The sequence below is a fragment of the Schistocerca nitens genome, chromosome 2 (assembly GCF_023898315.1).
Source record: "Schistocerca nitens isolate TAMUIC-IGC-003100 chromosome 2, iqSchNite1.1, whole genome shotgun sequence".
Lineage (NCBI taxonomy): Eukaryota > Metazoa > Arthropoda > Insecta > Orthoptera > Acrididae > Schistocerca > Schistocerca nitens.
Window position 1 is genome coordinate 83,909,059 of NC_064615.1, and position 8,884 is coordinate 83,917,942.

The 8,884-nt window shown below is 47.2% G+C and overlaps 1 pseudogene; it reads left to right on the top strand.

Annotated features, from left to right (window-relative positions):
• The first annotated feature begins 7,888 nt into the window (after positions 1–7,888).
• LOC126238327 (5S ribosomal RNA) lies at positions 7,889–8,006 on the top strand (annotated as a pseudogene).
• The last annotated feature ends 878 nt before the right edge of the window (positions 8,007–8,884 follow it).

The window sequence follows — 8,884 nt, forward strand, 5'->3', positions numbered from 1 at the left end:
CGCATTACCATGCTTAATACGGTGTAGGAAAGCCGTTGGCATTCAAAACATCCCCCAGTCGTCCCGGAATGGATAAATACAGGTGCTGTATGATTTTCAAGAAAACCTTCTACCATTATTCCTGCAAAACAGTGGCAAGTTCAGGTAAGAATGATGGAGGTCGATAACGATCAGATGTTGTTCTCTTCACAGTAGACCATAAAGGCTCAGTAATATTGCGATCTGATGATTATGGTGCCCAAGAGAGACACGAAATTCATTCCAGTGCTCACAAAAGCTCTCCTGGACGATGCGAGCTGTGTGAACATGGGTCCTGTCTTTTCGGAACACCGCAACACCAGTGCGAAACAGGTAGTGCACCATCAGCCAAAATGGTCACATAATCCTTTCAGTAATGCGACCTTGTGGAGAGTAAACATGGGGCCCATGTAATACCACGACATGACTGCCGAAATCATCACTGAACCCCTGCCACTTTCACTCTCGGCAGCAAGCAGTCTGCATCGTAGCCTAGGGACGGCGAAAACAGATAACTCGGCCAAAAGTTGAAAAGAATGTGAAACAATACTCATCCGAACAAATGACTTTCTTCCATTGTCCCACAGTCCATATCTTTACGGCTTCGGCTAGGGCCAATAACAACACTGATGGGTGATTTTGGAATTCCATTTCGCCCTGCAGTTCCCTGCTTATGGACCTCATTTCGAGAGCGACATTGAGTTCTGCGGTGACTTTTGCAGCTGTCGTCCTCTCGTTTTTCGTCACAGTCCTCTTCTGTGACCGTCAAGTGATAACTCGATACCTCAACACACAGCTTCCTCCGCGTTGTAAATTGGCGGATGACGTTTTTCCGCTTTCCGTATACATATGGTGCCTCTTGAAACATCAAACTCTTCGGCTCCCTTGGCTACACTTCGGTTCCTTTGGCACAACATCCGAGCACCGACAATTGCCCATGTTCGAATTCACTTGGCTCCGACACAATGCACTCACTAGTACACAGAACACTGTTCCGCCCGGGACTGACAGCTGGAACGTATTGACAACATTGTAACGGTGCCGTTCATGTTCAGTTACGTCATCGCCACCTGCAGGCTTGACCAACATCTGGATTTATGTTCAAGCCTGCATTTCTCGCGATGTTTTCATTTTATTTATTTATTTTGTGTCATCATTCATCTATTTTGATGCGGCCCGCCACGAATTCCTCTCTCGTGGCAACTTCTTCACCTTAGAGTATCACTTGCAATCTATGTCCTAAACTATTTTTTTGAATGTTTCCAATTTCTGTTTTCTTTTACATCTTTTACCCTCTACAACTACCTCTAGTACCATGGAAGTTGTAACGTCCCCTTAGAAAAATTATAAATGACTGTACTGGAAAACCCCTTACGTTATTTGATTTTCAAACAGCTCAGCAAAACTCAGCGTACTCAGACATTTCTCTCTTTATTTATTCTGATCAACACCAAGTTGACACATAATATTTCTTAGCGCAACGCAATCTGAATTTCAATAATCGCTACAAAAGAATGGCCCTGACTAACAATAACCTATACCTTTCATGAATCACTTACCTCACAAAAATCTTCGTTACTCGAACTACTGCAATTCAGCGAGCGCCAATACTGCCAGCTAAATAAAAGATTCAAACTATTGAAGGTACTAACTATTGAAGGTACTAACTCTTTGTGGCGGACACACGTCCAGATCGTCCGCTCTCAAAACTCTGCCATCTCTCTCCCCACATCCACCACTGCTGGCGGTTCACCTCCAACTGCGTAACGCTACGCTCTGTTCACATCCAACTGCCCAACACTACAATAGCAAATATCCCAACAATGCAAACCAGCCACAGACTGCACACAGCACAGTCAGTGATTTTCATACAGAGAGCTACGTGGCGTTACCAACATAAAAACCTAAACAGCCTACTTACAAAGTCAGTCCGCTATGTCTTAACGGATCTACTACCATCCTGCCCTTCTTCTTGTCAGTAATTTTCGTATATTTTTTTTTCCACGCCGATCCTGTGGAGAACCTCCTCATTCCTTACCTATTTCAAGTATTCGTCTGTATCACCAAACCTGAAATACTTCGATCCTATTTTTTTCTGCTTTTCCCGTGGTTCATGTTTCACAACCATACCGTGCTGTGTTCCGAACGTACATTTTCAGAAATTTCTTCTTCAAATTAAGATTTATGTTTGATACTAGTAGACTTCTCTTGGCCAGGAAAGCCCTTTTTGCCAATGGAGAGATCATGATGACACTTTTGTGATTCTTGAGTTTCTCCCGGCGTATTTGATAATCAAAATATCCACGGGTGTACTGCCGGTCTACAGTGTCCAACGGGCACAATATTTCGGCGATCATACATGTCGCCATCATCAGGTGAACTGACGGACTGAGCTCCTGTGAACGTGCCGGCACGGAGATCCGTACACTGTGGCTGCTCAGAGGGAACTGGGTTAGGTCGCGGCGGCGGCCGATTTAAATACCCTCCGCCCGCGGCGCGCTCACTCCGCCGTCCGCGCCCCGCGCCACGGTCGCGCGGTGGAACAGATTGCGACGGCGTCTGAGATGACGTCGGTGTGATGGCTCTGTCCGCCGTGGTCGTCACAACTATACATTTGCTCGATGTACTCTTGATTAACCCAATCGCTGGTTCCCAAGCCTTGCTAAGATTATAGCCACAGTCACGGTTTATGAGGTCGTCATTGGTGCGAATTTCGATGGCCTCTCTAACAAAGCTGTCCCAGTATATCGACGTCTGTACCAGAATCCTCGTGCGTTCATACTCCATAGCTGTGATTTTCCGACAAACAATGTTCAGCGACCGCCGACTTGCTCGGATACATCAGTCGAGTGTGCCTCTGGTGTTCACGGCATCGATCCTCGACGGTACGCATCGTCTGACCAATATACGACTTGCCACATTGACACGGAATCTGGTACACGCCGGCCTTCCTCAAACCGAGGTCATCCTTGGCGCTCCCCACCAGTGCACGAGTTTTATTCGGAGGGCAAAACACAGTTCCGACCCGGTGTTTCTTCAAAATGCGGGATATTTTCCCCGAGAGTGCGCCTGTATATGGAATAAACGCAGTGCCTACCTCCTCCCTCGTGATTTCATCCATCTCCACAGGTTGTGCTGTAGTGGTTGGGCGGAGAGCACGTTGAATCTGCCACTCTGAGTACCCATTTTTTCGAAATAAAGTTCTCAGATGTTCCAATACCTGGGGTAGACTCTCTGCGTCAGAGATAGTGCGCGCCCTATGTACTAGAGTTTTAAGCACCCCATTCCTCTGTGAAGGGTGGTGGCAGCTGTCTGCGTGCAAATACAGATCAGTGTGCGTTGTCTTCCGATACACCCCATGGCCTAGGGTGCCGTCAGGCCTTCTCTTGACCAAGACGTCAAGGAAAGGTAGTTTACCCTCCGTTTCAGTCTCCATAGTGAATTTGATGTTGGGGTGTATGGAGTTTAGATGTGTAAGGAAGTCAAGGAGTTTATCCATACCATGTGGCCAGATGACGAACGTGTCGCCCACGTAGCTTAATTCCTTAACTTCATTTACTCCGTGATCACCAATTCTAATGTTAAGTTTCTCGCTGTTCTCATTTCTGCTGCTTTTCATTACTTTCTTCTGTCTTCGATTTCTCTCAATCCGTATTAACCCTATCACTAAACTATTCAGAGTGAATAGTATACTCATCTGACCAGAAATCCTTGTCTTCTTTACATTTCACTTCACTGGCCCCGACTATATCTAGGTTGAGCCTTAGAATTTCCCTTTTCAGTTTTTATAGCTTCCCTATCTTGTTCAAACTTCTGATATTCCACGCCCCGACTCGTGGAACGTTATTCTTTAGTTGGTTATTCTATTCTTCCTCATGGTCGTCTTTCCCTTGGCAGTCCACAGTCGCCTTTCGCAGATCCGAATGGGAGACTAGTTGGGAATCTTTTGACAATGGAGAGATCATGATGACACTTTTGCAATTATAGGCCACGCTTTGAGTCTGTAATGCAGTGGTTTCAATTGCCTTCTGCATTCTCATGCCGTTGATCATTGCTGATTCTTGCACCTCTGGGGGCAGTTTCCCACCCCAGGAGCAAGAGAGTGCCCTGAACGTCTGTCCGCTCCTCCGCCCTCTTTGACAACGCCACAGGCTGTATGAGGGTGACTTTTTATGACGGAAACTTGAGCCGCCATTGTGATGATTTTTATTCAGAATCTGAGCAGTGGCGGGGTTCGAACCTGGGACACAGGACGTTTTGATTACTAATCAAAGACGCTACCTCTAGGCCCCAGGGCTAGGGGTCTGTATGTTTGTCCAAACCCTGTATTTCACTGAACAGTCACTGTTTGCGATCGCTTCTTCATTGCAACGTTTCGTCTCTCTGCTGGTGTGAGACCACTAAGCGTGCAATAGCTTCGCAATCCACAGCGTTATCACAATGGTGTTAAGGAAGAGAGAGAGGGACTTTGCGTCATAAGGTCCAATAAACAGTATCATAACCTTTACTGAGCATTAGTAGCCCACAGTAATTCATTCGTCGACATTTCATAGATAACGGAACACATTTTTTTCTCAATAACGCATCACAGTGTGAAATGGAATTGTCAAAGAAATTGTAAACATGTCCGTCACTCTCACAAGGCGCTGGGGTGCCCAGCGCAATTCAGCAGTGTTTGCCGTCGAGTGATAGATCATTCCGAGTGTGTCGCAATATTTGCGTCGATATATCACCGGCGAGGGCCGACGATAACGCTCCTCTGTCACCCCTTGACAACTTGATAAGCGGAATTACTATCCACTAAACACTGTAAAGCCGGAAACAGCTGGGGCTGATGACAGCAGCGGGGGGGTAGGTCTCTGTTGACATTCCGAGTAAACTAGTTTCTCGCGGCCTTCGGTGTAGACAGGTTTTGAGATTCCCACGTAAAAAAACTGCCAGTATGTTCGAGTAGGCACTTGGTGGTACAGGCAATGTTACTGTTACCTTGGCGCCCAGCCAAGTCCTAATGCTCGCTGCAGCTGTAACCTTTAAAGACGGGCGCCTACTAAAGTAGCTGAGGCTTTCCAAATGGTTCAGATGGCTCTAAGCACTATGGAACGTAACATGTGAGGTCATCAGTCCCCGAGACTTAGAACTACTTAAACCTAACTAACCTGGTTCCGTACTGAAGCGCCTAGAACCGCTCGGTCACTTCGGCCGTCGCTTAAAAAAAAAAAAAAAAAAAAAAAAAAAAAAAAAAAAAAAAACCTTGCCCGCATCTCGTGGTCGTGCGGTAGCGTTCTCGCTTCCCACGCCCGGGTTCCCGGGTTCGATTCCCGGCGGGGTCAGGGATTTTCTCTGCCTCGTGATGGCTGGGTGTTGTGTGCTGTCCTTAGGTTAGTTAGGTTTAAGTAGTTCTAAGTTCTAGGGGACTTATGACCACAGCAGTTGAGTCCCATAGTGCTCAGAGCCATTTTTTAAAAAAAAAAAAGTTCAAATGGCTCTGAGCTCTATGTGTAGTGGACTGTTAAGGCAGCCAGTCCACAGTGAAGTAGCCGAAAGGGCACGCGTCTGACGTTAAGTCTGGAACAGGATTCGTAATGAATGTGATAAAGAAAAGAACGTAGCTACTAGAACACTTAACTTTTATATCGTCCTTTGGTATACAGCTTTCTTGATGATACAAGTGAGACTATCTTGAGATACATGCAATGGTACAAATGGTTAATGGCGCCTTGCTAGGTCGTAGCCATTAACTTAGCTGAAGGCTATTCTAACTGTCTCTCGGCAAATGAGAGAAAGGCTTCGTCAGTGTAGTCGCTAGCAACGTCGTCGTACAACTGGGGCGAGTGCTAGTCAGTCTCTCGAGACCTGCCTTGTGGTGGCGCTCGGTCTGCGATCCTGACAGTGGCGACACGCGGGTCCGACATGTACTAATGGACCGCGGCCGATTTAAGCTACCACCTAGCAAGTGTGGTGTCTGGCGGTGACACCACACTATGGGACTTAACATCTGAGGTCATCAGTACCCTAGAACTTAGAACTACTTAAACCTAACTAACCTAAGGACATCACACACATCCATGCCCGAGGCAGGATTCGAATCTGCGACCGCATCAGCTGCGCGGTTCCGGACTGAAGCGCCTAGTTCCGCTCGGCCACAACGGCCGGCGGCTTTCCAAAGTTGACTGAGTAAGGATTAGGCAACCCCGTGACTAAGTGTGCACTTAACATCAGATCACGTTTCCTAATTGCAGGTAGCCTCCGTGAGTAAGAAATGAGACATATTTGTCCTACAGTAACATCGTTGTTCAATTTTTTCTTGCTTACGATCGACTGATGGTCTCTGTTTTCGCTCGTGTGCAAAATTGCGTACCTAACTTAGAAAATAGAAGTGATCCTCTATTCTGAATGTGTGTCCAGCCTTCTGTTGAGTAAATATATCATTACGCCCTTCTGCGAAGATGTTTCTTTTCAATGCTTCTTCAGCTTTAATTGTAAGGAATGGTATTATTCCTTCCTTCTTCTTCTCTTTGTGGCTGTTTCTCATAGAGTTTGGAGATTACTGAAGCAATAGTGAGTTTTGAAAGCAACCCATCGTTTTGTCGTCCACACTGTTGTTGTACATCTTCACAAGCATCTACATTAGTATATACATCTATACTGTTCAAGTCATTGTTAAGTACGTCACGTAGAGTAGTCCTTAATAGCATTTCACTTCACTACATTCAAAATGGTCTTTTTGAGAGAAGCCACGAAAGCCGTAAAGACAGTCTGCAGTTGAATACGACGCACCAACAACTTACAATATTCCTCACCTCACAGCGTTAGACATACGCCATCTGTTCTAAAGTATCCGAACACCCCTACGCAAAGCGGAATTGGCTACAAGATGTCATGAGAGATCGACCCGCCAGCATAAAAGAAGACGGAGAATATTTTCAGTACAGAAGCAGTAACAGTGCAATGTGACGGCTGGGGGAGCTCGGTGACTTCGATCGTGGAATAATCATTGGATGTCAAAAAAATGGCTCTGAGCACTATGGGACTCAACTTCTGAGGTCATTAGCCCCCTAGAACTTAGAACTACTTAAACCTAACTAACCTAAGGACATCACACACATCCATGCCCGAGGCAGGATTCGAACCTGCGACCGTAGCAGTCGCGCGGTTCCGGACTGAGCGCCTAGAACCGCTAGACCACCGCGGGCGGCAATCATTGGATGTCACTTGAGTAACAGATCAATCAGCGATATTTCATCCTTCTAAAGCTGCCAGATGGAGATGTCACTGTGAAGTGGAAAGGCGAAGGAACAGCCGTAGCTAAACCAAAACGAGACAGACGTCATATACTGACGGACAAGGACCATCGATTACTGCGGAGGGTGATTATGAAAAATTGGAAGCAATCAGCGGAAGGAATCCAAAGAGCCACCGGCAGGTCCAGCTATCAAAATAACTGTATGTAGGGAGTTAAAAAACAGTTCTCACACGCCACACATTTCTGATGTCAACGCCGGCCGCAGTGGCCGAGCGTTTCTAGGCGCGTCAGTCCGGAAACGCGCGACTGCCACGGTCGCAGGTTCGAATCTTGCCTCGGGCAAGGATGTGTGTGATGACCTTAGGTTAGTTAGGTTTAAGTAGTTCTAAGTTCTAGGGGACTGATGACCTCAGATGTTAAGTCCCATAGTGCTCAGAGCCATTTGAACCATTTGAATCTGATGCCAACGCCTGAGGTGGCATAAAGATAGATGTCACTGGACAGTGAATGACTGGAAACGAATGCTTTGGAGTACTGAATCATGTTATAGCCAGCGGCGCTCCGGTGGAAGGGCTTGGGTTTGGCGAAGGCCTGGAGGACGTTACCTCCGATCATGTATATCGTATCGCTAACAGCCTTGCCGCAGTGGTAACACCGGTTCCCGTCAGGTCACCGAAGTTAAGCGCTGTCGGGCTGGGCTAGCACTTGGATGGGTGACCATCCGGTCGGCCGAGCGCTGTTGGCAAGCGGGGTGCACTCAGCCCTTGTGAGGCAAATAGGAGCTACTTGTTGAGAAGTAGCGTCTCCAGTCTCGTAAACTGACTTAGGGCCGGGAGAGCGGTGTGGTTACCACATGCCCCTCCATATCCACATTTAGTGACGCCTGTGGGCTGAGGATGACACGGCGGCCGGTCGGTACGATTGGGCCTTCCAAGGCCTGTTCGGGCGGAGTTTATGTACTCGTACAGTGCCAACAGTGAAGTATGGAGGAGCTGGTGTTACGGTATAATGATGCTTTTATGGGTACGATGTGGCTCCCTTACTGGGCTTACGCTGCATTTTGCAGCACAATGTACTGCGTGCAGTAGAAGAACAGTTCGGAGCCAATGATTGTCCGAACAGGCCTTGGAAGGCCCAGTCGTACCGACCGGCCGCCGTGTCATCCTCAACCCACAGGCGTCACTGAATGTGGATATGGAGGGGCATTTGGTCAGCACACCCTGTCATAAAGCAGCAGTTACGAGGTGATCGTTAGTGGACCATAACGATCCTGAAATGGACTGGCCCGCCCAGTTTCCCAAATGGAAGAGTTCTGAGATGCATTAGGACGTCGGTTTCGCTCCAGACGCCAGCGTCCAACATCAGTTCCTTCTCGGGCTTCGGCTCTTTAGGGAGAATGCGCTGTCATTCCTCCAGATATTCAGACCCCATTGTCCTGTGATAAAGGAGAGGGGTGGACACATCCCATATTAATGTGTTTGGGTACTGTTCATCAGGTAATGTATACCTTGCATGTAGGATTTTCGTTTGAAAAATCTTTAACTGAACGCCACTAATTTAACTGACATCCATTACGGATAAAATAATGATAAGGTTTGAAATACTAAACGTTGCTGTATCTCT